We start from the raw sequence: 17,782 nt of genomic DNA, 5'->3' as shown, positions 1-17,782 counted from the left end.
TACAATAAATGTCACGGTCATGTGGTTATTTAGAACCATTATCCTCTATACTAAACAGAACCAAAAGTTACACACAAATTTATAACTTATGTAACCAAAAGTTATGTATAAATAATTAATCTGGCTCTGAACAACCAGGTGTGAAAAATCTAGTTCTTATCTGGTCAACAAAATGGACACAACATGCTTAATAGTTTCCTTCCTTATGCTGAAGGAAAAATTACTGTCTTTGGAGTCCAAACATGGCTGTACAGAATATCAATATTCAATACATGAATTAGGTTCTTTCCATCTGCAATGTCCTCCTAATAAGAATGCTAAAAGGAGTGCATGTGACAAGAAGAAGATGGAGAAAAGAAAGGAAGCCCAGTAGAGTAAGAAGGAGAGCTGGTCTGGAGGACAGCTTAGGGAGATAAGGTAATAATCAATAATAACCAAGGAGAATTTTCCTTTCCTTAAATCCTTGGAAATTACGCATTACAAAAGTGTCATGGACTCAATGGTTTGTAGCCCAGCATTCCATCTCCAACAGGGGTCATGTAGGGAAATGAGAAAGATGTACAGAACAATCTGATACAATCTCTCCACTTTTAGCAATCATGGAGCAGTTTCCTACATGTTGAAGAGTCACTGATGGATCCTTCTTCCAGAAATTAGTTTAGTACTGTTTGATTCCAAATACTTTTTATTTTGCTTTCCATTAACATCCTGTGGCTAAAACTCTGTACCACAGTACTCTGTGACCACCATTTACTTGTGTGGGGAGAGAAAAAAGGCCTTCTCTTGTCACTGTTTTCATGTGCTGAATTCTTGTGTAAAGGAAAAGAAAATAAAGATCTTATATTCACCTCTTCCACATACTTCTTGATTTTGTAATACCTCCTCTATATAGACCACTGTCTTTTTGGTGACTGCTCTTGCAGTCATTGTTCCATACTTTTAATCCACCCTTATCAGTCTTTTTATCTGGTTCTGGTTTATAATTGTGGGAATGCAATGAACAGACTCTGTACACCAGATTCCTTTTTAACATGGATCTCAACATTCTGGAAACCAGAGCCTGCAGATCAAAAGCTTGAAGAATCTTGCCTCCAGACTAGCCAGATCTGGCATCGCTCCGTATACTGTAAACAAATAGCATTTCTTTAACATCCTGGAAGGTACATTAAGGGAAGTTCTGTTATCTAAAATCTCATAAATTTATAGATGACTGAAGGGAAATGTGAAGTTCTGCCAAAATGCCACTTCTTTTAAATAATTAAATAACTTTCATTTTCATTGAGGCCAAAAAGAAAGGTGTATAACTGGAAGCAGTTTGGCTGCTCCTGAGTTAACTGTGGATTAGTTTAGTCAATCTAACCAGTTTCTGTTGGGTCTATCAAAAATAGGCATTTTTAATTAAGTTTATTAAGATGCTTTGATATTTTATTATGAATATATCTTATTTGAGAGTAAATCCATTTATTTCTCTGTTATCCAGGCATGTGATAGGTAACACCTATCTGCCTATAACTGGAAGACCTATTGATGCCTTGCAATAATATTAATGCCAGCAGTGCAGGCCAAATTGCTCTGGTCGAAGCTGTTTAACATAACAGGTATTAGCCAATTACATAAGGCTTGAGGGTAAATGCTGGTAAAATTAAAGAAACCCATTATGATATCTCCTTAGAAGCATTTTTATACAGTCTGACATCCGAAAAAATACTTACTCTCCAACACATACCAGGGAGACGACCACCTGACTGCCTCTGTCATGAGTTATTGTTTGGATCATTAGTGTTTGGAGCTTGGACTGTGCATGGTGCACTGGGCAGATACTGGTCAATAATAATTATGGGAGTAAATTTTTATGTGTTTCAATACATTTCAGTGAGGAGAAAATAAAATTCTTGTCATAGGAAGATTCCTTTTATTAATTAAAATAGTTCCTTTATAGTAAGTGACCAAGTTTATTGGCTCCACATCACACAGCAGCACTGATCATACCATTAAGAAAGACAGAAGTTGTGAACCTTGCCTATCTATTAACTGTTGATATTTGAATGGAGATACACTGTGGAGATGAGAGACAATCTCTTAAATTGTTCATCCCACACTTAGTCCAGTTTCTGGATTGCCTGCAAGGTAAATATAACAAAGTAAATAAGAAGACTAGAGTTACTCTTTCACCAGACCCTTGTCAATGGTGCTAGTCTTTAAAATGGAGTCTGCCATTTAGGCCAGGTCTCAGGGCAATCCTACTCTTAGCCATATAATTCTTCTATTGTTCGGGGCTTTTTTTCTTCTGAGAATTCTGCTACAGTGGACTATTGGTTCCTTTGTTTCTACCTGACTTTTTTGTCTACCTTCTTATTCATTCCTCACTTTCATCTGGGATGTCTCAGGGACTACCTACCCACTTTGGATTTCTCAGCTTGTTCCATCACCACCAAATTTTTCATGAGAAAAATTATATTTTCCATCAGAATATGATTTTATGATATTAGGGATATTATATTTTATGATTTAGGGCTTGGTTTGGGATTTTTTGGATTTGTTTTTTTTTCAGTTGGTTGGCTGGTTTTTGGGGATTCTTTTTTGAAACACTGAATGAACTGAGCTACACAGACACCATCAGCATGCATCATGAATTCTTCCTTAAGTCTTCTTATTTCTCTCTCTCATAACAGCCATTGCCATTGCAGTTACTGTACTCTCAATGAGTTACATGGTAGAGGATAGTAAATGGTTTAATCTGCAAACCATTACCTTTCTTGATTTTAGAACTGCTGTTTAAAGAACTGATTGGACTCCAGCAAAATTCTAGCAAAATTTGGCTAGTTTGTGCAACTCTTCAAGACTTGTGTGGCCCAAGAGATAGGCTACTTCTATCTGAATGGAATAATAAGATAAATACCAGGCAGTAAGCATTAAAAGCAGAAAAACGTGTGAAAAATTAAAATGAAAATTTATTTAAGGCACACCTTATATAAGCCTGACCTTGTTCACATTGTAATAATTTCCAATCCTTCAATGATGTCAACCTATACAAAGCTGAGCCTCATAAAAACAGAAAACATGAAGGTTATGTGGCAATACACTGACAGGTTTTAATGCCACCTCTTTCATAGCGAATGGCCAGCATAGGTGCAGAACTGCCTGCTAGTGGTGTGTACTCACAGAATTGAGGGAAAGAAAAAGCAAAACTCAACAAGTATAGAACACAGGTCATGACACACACATTGAGAAGTCATGACCTTCAATATTAAGGCAACAATTCTGTCCTTAACTCTCTATATGTTATGAACAACAGCAGCTAGACTAAGGGACACTGTCACCATAAATTGAGAAGTCAGAGAGTTTTGTTGCTTTGCTCCAACCGTAATGTTACGCAAATGCTGTTTTGTTGTGCCCTTAATACAATAAAGGACTAATTCCTCAGAAATCAAGGGTATAAGTCAGGTAAATGAAAACTTGTAAATTATGTCAGTAATCCATAACTCATACAACTGATTTGGAAACCAGAGCCTTATGGTTCAGAAAGAAGTAATTGCTTTATTAACTCCCATTTATCAGTATAAAACTGGCTAATTTAACTGACTGACTGATTTATACATTGATACTTTAAATTTAGCTCAACATCCTAATTTAATAAGGGGATCACATATGGATGTTTAAGAATATATTACTTTCTTGTTGGTTGATACTCTAAGCATGGCCTTATTAAGACAGATTATCTCCTTTCCCTTGTTCTTTTAAGAGAAGGACAAAACACATTATATATGTCATTTATTCTACCTGACAGAAAGGCCATGTTTCTATATAACCCCTTCTCTAGTAATATATTGAATGCATGACTAACCACATCATTCATTCTCTTTTTAACATCCATGATGTCATAATCTTTTGCAACAGTAAGGGTATATTCCTGCCTGCAGACCTTTGGAAATCACCACAGGGAGTCAGACTACCAAAGCACAGTCAAGCCATAAATCTACCAGGTACACTTGAAACAAAAGTTGGAAAGAAAAATGAATATGTGTATATACACCTCTGATTCTCCAATAAATAAGGTCTTGTGTACATTTAGCTGATCCTAAATTATATGTTAAAAACTCAAGTGTTCTCAGTAACTACCTTTAAATCATTAAATCGAGGCAGGGCTGTATTACTTACTTTGAGTAAAATTATAGATATTGCCAACTATGATAATATGCTTTTCAGGGAGAGACATGGGTTAGGAGCCTAATGAGCACAGCTTTTAGGTATTGGTATTAAATAACTTGCAGCTGTAAGAGTCACAAGTTATAATCCTTGTAAGCAAGGTTACAGACAGTATATGATGTACAGCCCTGACTATAATACATGTGCCAGAAGCAGAATGAGCAGGTGAGCATTCTGTGTGTTTAACTTTCAACATTAACACACCTATGAAACGTGGCACTATTAGGATAAGGCTGTGTGTGGATCAAGGTAGTTAGCTCAGAGCCAGCTTTCATTCAGATAATTTGTTCAGATTTCTATTTGATAGCAAGTCAGAGAGTTGCCCAGCCACATGCACACTTCACTATTAATATGTAGTCTGAAAACTTCAGTATGATGTGGGATTTTGATCACAGAACTGGCCAATCTCCAAATAATAGATCTAATATCAGATAACAATTTGTGTCAAATTATAGCTTGAAATGTCCCTTTTACATCTCATGCTATCATTCAACAAGTATTTTATTTTCCAGAACACATTTTAAAAATAGTGGGTATTGGTTAGGAAATCAAAACATTTTTATTTTGACTCTTCATTGTAGTGATTTGAGCTGATGATTCTTACGGACTTCAGATGTCAATAGCAGATGATTAGAGCAATGTGAAAATTCACTTCCTGAAGTCCAGCCAAGTTCTAAAAGGAATGTGAATTTTTTTTTTAGCATAAACCAGAGTACATGGTTTTGCTACTTAGAAACTACAAGAATGCTGTTTTGAAATACAGAAAATGTACCCCAATGCCCACACATCACAGGCCTGTCTCCAGGCTGATTCCATTTCCACATATTTGGACTTAGTGTGCTTTACCTCTCTTGAAACTGGAGTTAAACAGTACACTTCTATACAAGAATTAAGCCTTCCTTCTCTGTCATTTCATGACTACAGAGACATCTGATCAAGATGGGGCAAAAGAAATTTCAGTTTAGAATACTGAAAGTGAAAATTGCTGGGGTTTGAAGTCCATGTGTGCTCCTTCATCTTTGCAACCTCACAATGCTAAAATCATATAATGTAGCTGAATTCATTATCTATTCTATTACATTACTCTCCCCATTTTATACAGCATTTATTATTCTAGCCATATGGTACACACACAGCTCCCTTAACATATGCCGGGCAACCTTGTTTGGGGAATGGGAAAAATAAATGTCTGATTAGAACCAGAAAGACATTAATGAAACAAAATGGTCATTATTCCATAGAAAATAGTCACTGAAATGATGTCCCTAATATGCTTCTTGAAGGGTATTTCCTCAGCAACAATAGGCTGATTGCTGAGATAGATGGGTAATTGAGAAAGCTGAAAAATGCTCAAAAGACTTAATGGTCAAGAAAATTGATGAAATTTTGGGTTTGCTCTGAAGACAACAGGAAGTGTTTGAGAGAAGGTTATAGTTTACCAGAAATACATTTTCTTTCTGTTTTTAGCAATTTTTGTGCTGTCTGATCCCATCTGACCAGCACTTACATTCAAGTGTTTTTCAATTCAGAATTGGCTCTTCAGTCTCACGGCACTATTGCACTCGCAGTGCAATGGACTCATCTTGTATTTATCAGGAGAGAACTGCTGCCAGCAGCTGAAAGCTTTGTGGTTTTGGTGAGTCCACTTCAATGTAGCCCATCGTGTATTCACTCTCCAGAATGGTGAATATTTTCTTCTCTTCTCTAGAAAAATTGTTTCAGGTCAAAACGAAACAATTTGTGTCAAATTTGATTTCCTGTATTACAGTTTACAGTAAATAAATTTTGAAAAAAACAGATATTTTAAGTTTAAATCTCAAAGATTTTGATGAAGCTGAAATGGAAGCTGTAATTTTTCTTTTCACTTAAAAATTCTTTTTCAAAAACAACCCGTTTTAACAGATTAAAAAAAAATAAGGAACTAAACACCTCTGAAAGGTGTTTTGTTTAAAAAAAATAAACAATCCTGTTAATAATAACAATGCATTGACAAATTGTGGAGATTTTTTATGCCTCTATTATTTTAAAGCACATGGGGTTTTCATCCATTTTTGTTCTAAAATCAGTCCAGAAATTGACCCATGAAAACTTTCTTATTGTTGAATCATTCTGTTTAATTAAGAGGGCACAGTGCTGCTACAATTAGTTGCAAATCTGTCCAGGAGACTTCCAAATGGTTTTGAATGTGTGTGCTCAACAGAATTTTCCGTTTGCTGTAGCTTTGTTAAACTTGAAAACAATTCTTAAAAATTGATGTGATACCATTTGGAGGGACCTGGACAAACTTGAGGATTACAAAATATTCTGAGTTGGAAGTGATTCACACGGATCACTGAGTCCAGCTCTCAAGTGAGTGTCCCCTGTGGGGATCAAACCCACAACACTGACAGTATTGGCTCCAATCAATTGACTGAGCTCATCTTGGGGCGTGCACCTCAATGCAAGGTTCAACAAAGCTAAGTGCAAAACTAAGGGTCAGGGCAACCCCTGGTATCAACACAGGCTGGGGTATGAAGGGATTGAGGGCAGCCCTGCCAAGAAGGGCTGGGGAATGCTGCTGGATGAGAGGCTGGCCATGTGCACTCACAGCCCAGAAACACAACTGGGCTGCATCCAAAGCAGTGTGACCAGCAGGGTGAGGGAGATGATTCTGCCCCTCTACTCCACTCTCATGAGATCCCACCTGAAGCATGCTTTCAGGTCTCTGGGATCCAACATTAGAAGAATATGGACCTATTGGAGCAAATCCAGAGGTCACAAACATAATCAAGGGAGCACCTCTCCTCTGAAGGCAGGGTAACAGAATAAGGACTTCCTAGCCTGGAGAAGAGAAGGCTCAAGGGATACCTTATTACAGCTTTTCAGTAATTAAAAAACCTTTTAGCAAGGTCTATTGAAATAGGACTGGGGATAATGGTTTTAAATTAAAAGAGGGTAAATTCAGACAAAAAAAAATTGAACTAATTTTTGAAAGTGAGTGATTAAATACTGGAACATGTGGTCCAGAGAGGTGGTGGATCCTCCATCCTTGCAAATATTCAAGGTCAGGTTGGATGGGGCTGTGAGCAGCCTGATCTGGTTGAAAATGTCCTTGCTTATTGCAGGGGGGTTGGATTAGAAGACCTTGAAATGTGTCTTTAAGCCCAAATTATCCTATGATTCCATGCAGCTCTTGGACAAATGAAAATATTGCTATGTTAAGCAAACTCAGGCTGTTATTTTGATTTACAATACTTTTGTAGATTAATATATTCTTCTAAATCTATTTAAATAGAGATATATATTTTCTCTTCAGTTTTGCTGAATTCAAAAAAGAAGGAAATTTGGTGAAAAAAATCTCTTTTTTCAGAGATGATATATGAATGCTGAAGTTTTATTCAGACAGGTACTGCTTCAGACTATAGTGCACACTTCAGAAAGTATGAAACAGCTATTTCTGTTAAGTCCATGATCCCATGTGATCTCATTATTTCTACAGCCAAATAACATCCTATACTTTAAAGGATGCCTGCATTAATTCTCAGTGCAGAAGCAGGACCACATTTTCTTTTTCAATCCACATCCTGATTCATATTCCATTGAAATTAAACAAAGATGTCATTGGCTTCAGTGAGTTTTGGATGAGTCTTCAAAGGCATTTTAAACATAGGAATACTATATATACCAATTGGTTTACTGCATGAAAAACTGTACCTACTTAACTTGCATAACTAAAGACATACATATGTTGAAGAAAAACAGCCCAGGAGAAATGAAAATCACAACTTTACAATGTTTGCTAGCAAAGCATCAAGCACATGCAGAGCAGAAAGATGATCTATTTGTTTAGGGTGGGCCTTAGGACTCAGAAGACAAAAATTCAAGACTTTGCGATACTGGAGTCTTCCTATGTGATCATATAAATTTATCTGCTTCTGTTCTTCTGTAGGATAGAGCAGTACTGTGCATATAAACCAAATAGATAAGTATTTTTAAAAACTGTGGCATGTTCTAATGTTGTGCAACAAGAAGCACTTGGGGTGGGACCCAAACATAGGCAAAGAAGGTCTCTACTTACATCAGTCATCTGGTATCTACCTACATCTTCTTCTGGTACCAAATAAATCCCACAGTCCCACAATCTCCTTTGCCAATGCCAAAGCTCTGGAAGCCTTGGGTGGTTCTAGCTTTGGGGATCAGAAAATAATTGTGGTGAGGAGAAAGGGATCCTTCCATCTCCTCTGAGGAGAAATAGGGCTGGCACCAGCTGTAAGACCTAACCCCAGGTCTCTTCTTATCTGTCCCTGGTCTTGGTCCTGAACATTCACTGCTGGTCTGAGAAAAGAGAATCACTGAGTTTCCTTAGCCAGGACAGGCCCTCTTCTGGGGGGTGATAAACTGAAAGTCCCACAAGTTTAGGGAGAAATTAAATGTAGAAGAATACTCTACCAACAAGGCAATAATAAAAAAATGTGCACCAACACCATAATCATATATGCCAGCACTATATCTACCTTGAAAAAAATTTGCTGTGGTTGAATGCAGTATAACTGGCATGAGTTAAATACATTCAAAAGATACCTTCCTCATCAGGCTCCCCAGAGAATTCAGTCACAGGGACAAATTTGGGTTGCCCATAAATAGCTCACAAGTAGCTATAAGCATGAAGTGAAAGACCAGCTGCACACTTCAGACAACAGAGGAGCAAATCCTACCACAGTCTTATACACCCAAGTAACATCACTCCAGAAAACTTGAGGTTTCTCTACTCCACTGTGGTTAGAGAGTCTTAAAAGTTTACTTTTGTATTTTGTTTAGTGAATAGTCAGAGTTTACTTAGTTTTAAAACTTACTTTTTCATTCCACTCTCGGTGTACATAAGTTATTCAAACTTATATATCCTTGTAACATCCTTACAGTGAATTATCTAACTCTCTAGCTACTGTAATTTTTTGTGTTAAAATATTTTATGATAATTTTGTAGGAATATTCATACATTGTGTTATATACATTGACTCTCAATTCTTAATATAGAATCTAGAATGCACCATTATTTTAGCATATGTTGATAGCATATTGATATTTGCACTGATTACAGCTGCCTAGCCTGATGAGATTTTCACAAATGCACATGGAGTGGTAATCAGCATTTACCAGAAAACAATGACTCACTAAAGGAAAGAATCAGCCAAGTGTACAGCATGTCCAGACGGTAAAGATTGCCCAAGTGGTTTTCTTTCAGTGCCAGTGTAATCAAAATTGGTTTATTTTTCATTTGGTCAGTATCAACATAATTTATTAGCCTTGAAATTCACCAGCAAAGAACTAACTCATTCTCTAGAGAGGTACTGGACAAGGAATGCAACAAAAAAGTAAATATCTAAAAAAGAAAAATAATTGGAGAAAGATCTCAAGCACAATCTTATTTTTCCTATGTTGTCCCATTTTTTTATTTTTTTAGGCAACGCTGACATGTATGTAGGTGAGCACTTTTTCTTTGCATTTCAGTATAAAGAGCTCATTATCCTTTTCATATAAGTCAACATTTCTTCCATTGATGTACATGATGATGGCCAAACTTATGTCTTTAAGATTCTGCAAGTCTCCATTCCTCCATGAAGACCCAGTAGCCCTGGTGGAAGTCTCCTGTGCTGTTGATACTCCCCCTGCTGACAGCGTTCAATCAGGAAGATGCATTGCAAGGGATTCAGGGAACAATGGGAAGAACAAACCCCTTGGATGGGGTCAATATAAGAAATACAAACAGTAGAAGAAATCACAGAGAGAAGGAGATGGGAAAAATCAGACACAAAGGAAAGGAGTAAAACGTTCTTTGGGCAGAAGATACAAAATCACCAAATCACCTACATGATCTGAGCAATCTGCAGTCGAAACCTGATCTTCCTAGCAGAGTAGGAAGGTTGCAAAAGCTGAGATGGGTTTGAAAGAATTTACAAGAAGAGCAAGAATTTCTTTACAGCAGAAAAATTCATATGTGATATAGGACATCAGGATTACAGGCCAGGTATGCATCGGGCAGATAAGGGACTGAAACTGAGGTCCTGATAAGTGTCCTAAGGACCAAGTGAGTGATAATTTCCATTATGACTATATTTTCTTCCTTTTTTTTTTTTAATTTTTAAATTTATTAAAAAAACTCTCAGATTCTGTTAGCATTTGTGTTCTCTGATGAAAGTTTTGTCAAAATCATGTTCTCTTCATCTCTTGACTCCCCTCCCACCTCCCAACAAAGTTTCACTCTAAGTGAACTCCAAGTACTCTATAAGTACTGGAACTTTAAAATTCTTTTAATTTCTATGAAAACCTATGAAAATTAAAACTTTAAGAAGCCTTCTTTAGTGATTCACCAACAGGATGACACCTTCCCTTCATCTGCTATCATTAGTTTAATAGCTGAAGGACTATGGTATATTGTTAAAGAAGTTCAGCAGTATTGATGAATTTCTAAAGGATCAGGCTTTCATTTTCCACGATCTTTTAAAAGCTTAAGAAATTATACAACTATACCACCACTTCTCCTACAGCATTCCACCCACACCAAAGAACCACTGCATTTGACCTCCATGGCTGCGTTTGTCATGGCACAGTCGTCAATTGCATGGACGCTTTGTACTCCTGTCTCAAACACTGAGTAATTCATTTGTCTCCCAACAGAGAGCTGCATCTGTACGACAGATAAAGCCTGGTGTTGTTGTAATAAAATTGTCAACAGAGAGTGCAACACAATGTTTACTCCAATTAAGAAAATCTACCCTGGAGATTTGGGTCTTATTCCCATCTTTGACATGAAGGACTGTTGGCAATAAGCACCTCAAATTGTTCACAGCTGATCACTGTTCTTTTCTTTTTTGACAGGAAAAATCAAAGGCGGCATTTTTCAATTAATTAATATTTATTTTGGGGGGTAAATGACACCCTATTTATCTCCACTGACAGTAAAGTAAATGTAAACACTCTTAATTCAGATGCAGGCATTCGTTTCTGTTGTGCTTTTGGCAGTGGGATCTGAATTTCAGAGGTGAACACTCCCAAACACAACTGAAGCCACTCACAAACACAAGCAATTCCAACACCTCTATATTACCCAGGCAAAAGACAGCAGCATTCCATTATCCCAAGGATTCAGAGGGCAGATGTTATTACTATAAAAGTACAAGTGCAATAGAAGGCTCAACTTAGTTGACAGTGCGGATATCGGTAATTTTCCAATGAATGCTAAGGACAAGCAGAATTGTTGCTGCCTATAAAATCAACATATTGTACTTTGCATGTGGTTCACTGGTGCATTTTTACCTACAGCATGCCTGTGCTCTGCAAGTAGTGTGATACCAAATGCCTGCATAGCAAATGAATCCCTTTCAACAAAGCTAAGTAGCTTCATTTTCCTTTTTCATAACTACTGATAGTCTTGTTGCCTTTCTTTTTTTTTTTTGTCATGCATAGCTAGCTGTATTAGCTATGACCTATGACTGAAAACTTCACAGCAGGAAATATTTTCAGTGAAAGTTAATGTACGTCATGAGAAGAGGTCAGTTTTTAATGAAGTTTCTTTAAGAATGGTCAAAATACAAGAGCTCTGTCACCAAAACAGCACTGGTTCAGCCACAAAAGTAGTCAGTTCAGATCTAGAAGATCCTTTTTCAATGCCTTGCTCTGAAACAGGGCAGGACAGAACAGTAATTTGAACCTGAGCCTTTCACATTCCAGCTAAATGCCCAAAAATTTCCTGCCAGCTCTAATCTATGTGGAAAGAGACTAAGAGAGAGCACATTAACTATGTGTGGTTGCAATGAACAGTTTTATATATGGCAGTAAAATTGTGAGAGTCTTAGCTTAGACATACTTGACACAATCAGTCTAGTTTTGCAAAAATATGACTTTAAGAGAAGGGAGAAAATATGGAGCTGTGCTGTTTTTACAGACCATTCCACAAATTTAGCCCTAAAAACCTTTGGTGAGAAAGGTAAAATCTGTCTTTTGCTGTCACAATACTCTGCTACCATCAATGAATTTTGTTTAGAATAATATGGCCTTAATGCCCCCATCTCCTGTAGAATTGCTCAGACTGGTAGTTGATTAGAGTGGAGAGAGGTGCCAGTATTATCTGTGTTAGTGCTCCAGAGGTCATCCTACACTAACAAGCCCGCCCCAGTCAGGGATGACAGAATCCAGCTGTTGTGCCTTCAGCTGAATGAGAAGAATCCACTTAATGCCAGGGATGCATCTCAAAAGATTAACTATTCTAACTAGTTACTTTCCACCTCTGAAAAAGTGTCTGGCTCATCATTATTGCCTCTTTTTAGCAGAGGCCTATGGTATACATGAAACCATTTACCTTTTTAACCTCCTGAACTGTAAGGCACCAAATACACATTATTTTAAATGGATAAAACAAAGTTCTAACTTCACTGATATCTGCTTAGAGGTGAGCTCATGTAACAGAGAGTATCACTCTATTTCAAAGAAATATGTATATGCACATGCACATTTTAGATGTTTAAGCACAGTACTAAATGTGCTCCTTGGCATGTGAGTCAGGATCTGAAAGACAAGAAGAACACAACACAAGCCTGCTTGCAGTCATTGCACTGCTCAATATACTCTGGAAATCTGACAAGCATCCTTAGGTAGAGGCTTAGTATTTTTAAACGCTTTAATAAAAACTTAGTGTTAAATATCTTAGTTAGGTCCTTTTTTTATAGCTCTCTCTTGGTAGCCTGAAACTTTTTCCTGACTAACACTTTCTCATATGTTCTTCCATCAGTTTTTTGTTTTGCTCTTTAAGAGGATTCAAGCTAACGTGGCTCTTGCTTCTGAGCTGCTCACGTGTTTGCATGTCAGCATCCGTGGGAATGTCATCTTGGCTCCGGGGCTACAGATTTATTGCTTGGCCAGCAGAGGGTACCAGAGTTTTCTAATGACTTCACAGACCCGAAGGAAAAAACAATGCTGAGGTCAAAGCATACCTATTGTTTCCTTCCATTTCCCACCGAAGCTGATTACTCTGGGTTAGTTTTTGATAAAGTGGTGGGAGTTTTTGTGTTCTTGAATCTTACATTAGACAGGACTGATCTCCAGTTTTCTTTCATTCAAGTGACCCTACCTAACAGAAAAGACATTTAGAATTCATTTTATAGTTGAGCATGGTATAACATGCAGAGGCTTTCTTGACATTGGAGCTCTTTCAAAAGCTTTAACGCACTTGGATCCTTTTAAATACTTGGCTTCTAGAGTGCTGAAAATAAGAATGTATTTTCCACACTCAAAAGAAAATTTGTGAATTCCATCATAATTGAACCTGAGAATAAGAGAAAGGCCTCTGTTTTTTGGTAGGCATTATAATTTGTAGATTCACAGAAGTCCTATTCCAGAGATAGATTCTATTTTTTTTATCAGCATTTTGATTTTGCTGATAAAGCTGATGCTTAATATACTAACCCAGCATAAATTCTCTGATTTATTTGCTGGTGATAACAGCATTAGTGTGAATGCAAAAACACAGACATGTATTCCCTTCAGATCAATCCTGAAGTGGAATAAGCAGATTAAAGATGGTGGAAATTTCACAGGAAGGTTTTCCCAACATTTTGAGGGTTTTCCTTGTTTGTTCCATTAAAAATACAAACCTTGCCTACACTGTTTACCCCAAAGCTTGCTTCAGTGGCTGGAGATTGAATGAAATTATGACAATGCAAGAACCCAGGAAGTGAAATTTGATCAAATCAGATGTGATTTCATCTTCAGTTATTCAGAGATTTTAGTGACATAAGGGATCGTGCCATCATGTAGTCTGACTTCTTACATAACAGAACCCATGGAATTTCACCCTGTAGTTCCTGTACTGTGTCCAATAAAAATATGGTTGAATTACAGCATAGTGTTTAGAAAGGCATCTGGTCTTGATTTTAGGAGTCCGGGTAAAATGTTTGCTCCTAATGCTCAGGTCATTCTAAAATGGGATGGGCACCTAATTCACTTAGACTTTTAATATTTTAGTTTTCTCTTTGAAAAATGCCTGCCATGATTGGTATGGAGCCATACAAACATACAACTAACATGTTACCTAATGTTGCTCACAATGATTTCTGTAGAAAGGGAAAACAACACAGACAATACTCTTTCTTTAGTATTCTAAGGATCTTCACCTCTCATTTATCCTTTCCATATGCAATTTTTATTAGAAGAGATTAATAATAATTTCTTACAGTTTAATCAGAAAAATAAAAGTTTGAGTCAGAAAAACAGTGAAATACATCCTTAACATTTGTATATTAAAAATTATGACAAAAACCAGATTAATAGAAGGCTCTAAACTTTGCCACTGTAGTACTGGTACTTTGGAAAACCTGAGTACCAGGCAGGGCAATTTTGAGGACAGTATCTACATCCTCAACAAGAAATTCATATGCTGTGATTTCTCTTTCTTTATGTAGTTTCTAATGATGCTTCTGCAGCATTTGGTCAAAATTCTCAAAGTATTTTCCAGAGCTATAGTTGACCATGACTATGTGATCAACAATTCATATCTACAAAAACAGTATCTGAAAACTAAGGTTGGGAAAGGACAGAGTAATATGTGAAATGATCTAATACCCTTTTTTATCGGCATCATCCAGTTGGAGGACTTCATGTTGAGAAGCATGAGTGCTAAACAGTAATCCCTAAATTCTACTCAGGTAGGGGAAAACCTATCCTTCATCTTACCATGCAGTTGGGCAGCCATCAAGGTACTGTCATTATCAAGTGCCTCTTATCTGTAGGTACAAGGAACGGGACAGAAGATGAGAGGCACTGCCATCAACTTTACCATTGGTGATGTCTTTTTTCCATTCCTGTTGCAGCTGATGTTGAGTAGAAGTTGCTGCTGGTGAGCTCACAAAAGCACAGTGGGAGGAATGGCATCTGCTTGCAGGGATATCAGCTGGGGTGTGCTGCCACATGGTGCCTGCACCTCAGCCTCACCTTCCAGATATTATCTCAGGGCTCCACTGAAGACTTTGAACTAAAAGCAGTCAAATGTAACCTTTCTAGTGGAGCACAGGGGTCTCACAGAAGGATAGCAGCAAACACCTGTGTAGAGTGAGGGAGCTAGCAACCCCTAAAACGCTGTCAGATTATTTGTTTGCAGTCAGAGCCCTCAGCCAGTTTGTGCCTTAATTCTCTTAAATTGCCCATATCTAGGACATTCAATCATGAGACTATCCACGTCGAAGAGAGAGAAATCCTTACAGCAAGCAGAAATGAGACTTTAATTTCTTATTCAGTTAGAAAGTGGCATGAAAAGAAATTTTAAAATGGTTATAGAGGAGAGATGCAGAGGAGGCATAAATGAGATTGAAATAGAAATTTTCAGTATGTAAAATAAGTTGCTAAAATATTCCTACCTACAAACAAATATATTGTATCTATCCTAACTCTGCTTCAAAGTGAGTAAAGAACTGAACTTCTGTTTTTCATTGATGGTTTTGAAGATTTAGCCAGTTATTTTCATGGAGAATTGCTATGTCACCATTTAATCAGAGCAAATAAGAGATCACAGAACAGGCAAGGTTTATTGTTTATTTCCCTAAGACCGATAAGAATGCAACATGATAAATAGGAAAATTAGACTGCTTAAAATGTTAGCTCAATAAAGGACATCAGATATTGTTTATGGATTGCAGTGAGGTTTTGCAATTATTTTTTTAATTGTTCCTGCATTACCTGTGGGCATGTGACATAATTTATGCTGTTATATTGTCAGGCTTCTGATCATGGGAAGGGCTATTTGTTTAGACTGTGTAGCTCCTCACTTTAATTTGCTCTGGCTCCAGTGTGACATGCTAAAACTACTATCAATGGAAAATCCAAATTTCCCAGAAAGACTTAAAAGAGCACCCTCAGTGAACTGAAATTATCTCCTCTTAAAGCTAATTACCTTGGTATACTTAAGAAAGTAGCACTATAGGAAATCTGTTTCCTTAGACTTTCTTTTATTTCTTTAAATGCCTCAGGTCAGCATGAATAATTATTGTTTGCTTTTATTGCACTTTCTTTCATTATTCATCTACATGCCTCTGAAAGGACATAAAACTAAAATAATCCAACAAATTAAGAGTAATTTTTTGAGACACACATTCATTATTTAAAAACAAACAGAAAATATTTTCACCTTTCAGTTTATTTTATTAGAAAGAAAGTACTGTGAGGTTTCTATTTAATAGGAAGCTTTAAAGCATTAATGAGTCTCACAGGGCAGTTATTGCAAGTAAATATGGAATGTGTCCAAAATTAAATACATTCTACAATTATCTGTTACCTAAGGGCTGGATGTAGGAGAAATATGCATCAAAGGTTGCTTGCTGATGAAAGCAACACATGATTCTGCATTCTATGTCTTCTTCTTTCAAGACAGTCCACCTACCATCAGCAGTGTGGCAATTTTCCCACTCCACAAGAGTGGGCTTGGAGCAGTTTCCTTATTTTAACTCACCCAAACGTAACTTTGGCAATGGTTTTAAAGCCCCACATCCCAAGGATTTTATGACCTCACAGGAGCTGCCTTTTATAAGGGCTAACCTGGGAGACAAATCAGGAAACTCTCATACTCCAAAGACTTCAGTGTGGACTGGAGCAAATGGGCTGGCTTACATGCTACCAAGGTGATAAGGATTTGTGAGGAGAGATTTCAACACAGCTCACTATCACCAATATCCCACTTCCACTTATTTTTATATAAATTAGGCACTGCTTTCCCAGACTTGATATTAAGAGAGTTCTTTCCCTATTAGTGCTGTATGATTCAGCTCATCCTTTGTGCAGCTCAGGCATGAACCTATTCAGACTGGACCTGTGTTCATCCCTCTCTAGACAGGTATTATTGAGACACTGCACTTTGTCACAACCACCTTGTACTGATTTCATTTTAGCAGCTAAATGTAACAAACAGTTGAGACATGACAATAAATAAGGAATTATACAAAAAGGTTAATTTATTTGAAATGAATGAACAATAGGCCAGTATTCCTATACCTTTTTAACCCTGGATTATCCATGTGGAAAATAACCATTATTCTCCTTCATTGCCTATTTAGTACAAGTTAAGGAAAAACAATGAAACAATTTTAAAGCAATTTTTTAGATACTTTCTTTTTTGTTGTCATGGAAACAAAAAAAACCACTGCCACAGCAAATAAAAAATCAAAGCATCTTCTGCAAGCAGCCATAATTACTCACATATCTGCCTGTCTGTTCATCACCCCAGTATCATTTGTCAAGCTCTTTGGACAAAGATTAATTTTTGGCCCAAAAAGCAGCAAAATGAAATCTCTAAATATCATTATAATTTTAGTAATCCTCCCAGTAATATTACTCCTTATCCTACACTTTGCTTATGTAGTGTTCCCTTTTTCTACACCAAGCTATTGATCATATTGTAAGGCACTTGTCATGTCAACCTCTCTCCCGTAGATTAGCTAGTTTAGAAATACTTTCCTTTTAAAGGTCAGTATTCATGTTTGGAAGAAAGAGGAAAAAAATTTGATGCAAAAAGCCTGCTGTAGAGAAAGGCATCTAGAAGAAAAGGGATTTTTAAATC

The sequence above is a fragment of the Agelaius phoeniceus genome, chromosome 4 (assembly GCF_051311805.1).
Source record: "Agelaius phoeniceus isolate bAgePho1 chromosome 4, bAgePho1.hap1, whole genome shotgun sequence".
NCBI classification, from domain to species: domain Eukaryota; kingdom Metazoa; phylum Chordata; class Aves; order Passeriformes; family Icteridae; genus Agelaius; species Agelaius phoeniceus.
Note: the sequence above shows the minus strand (reverse complement) of the source record.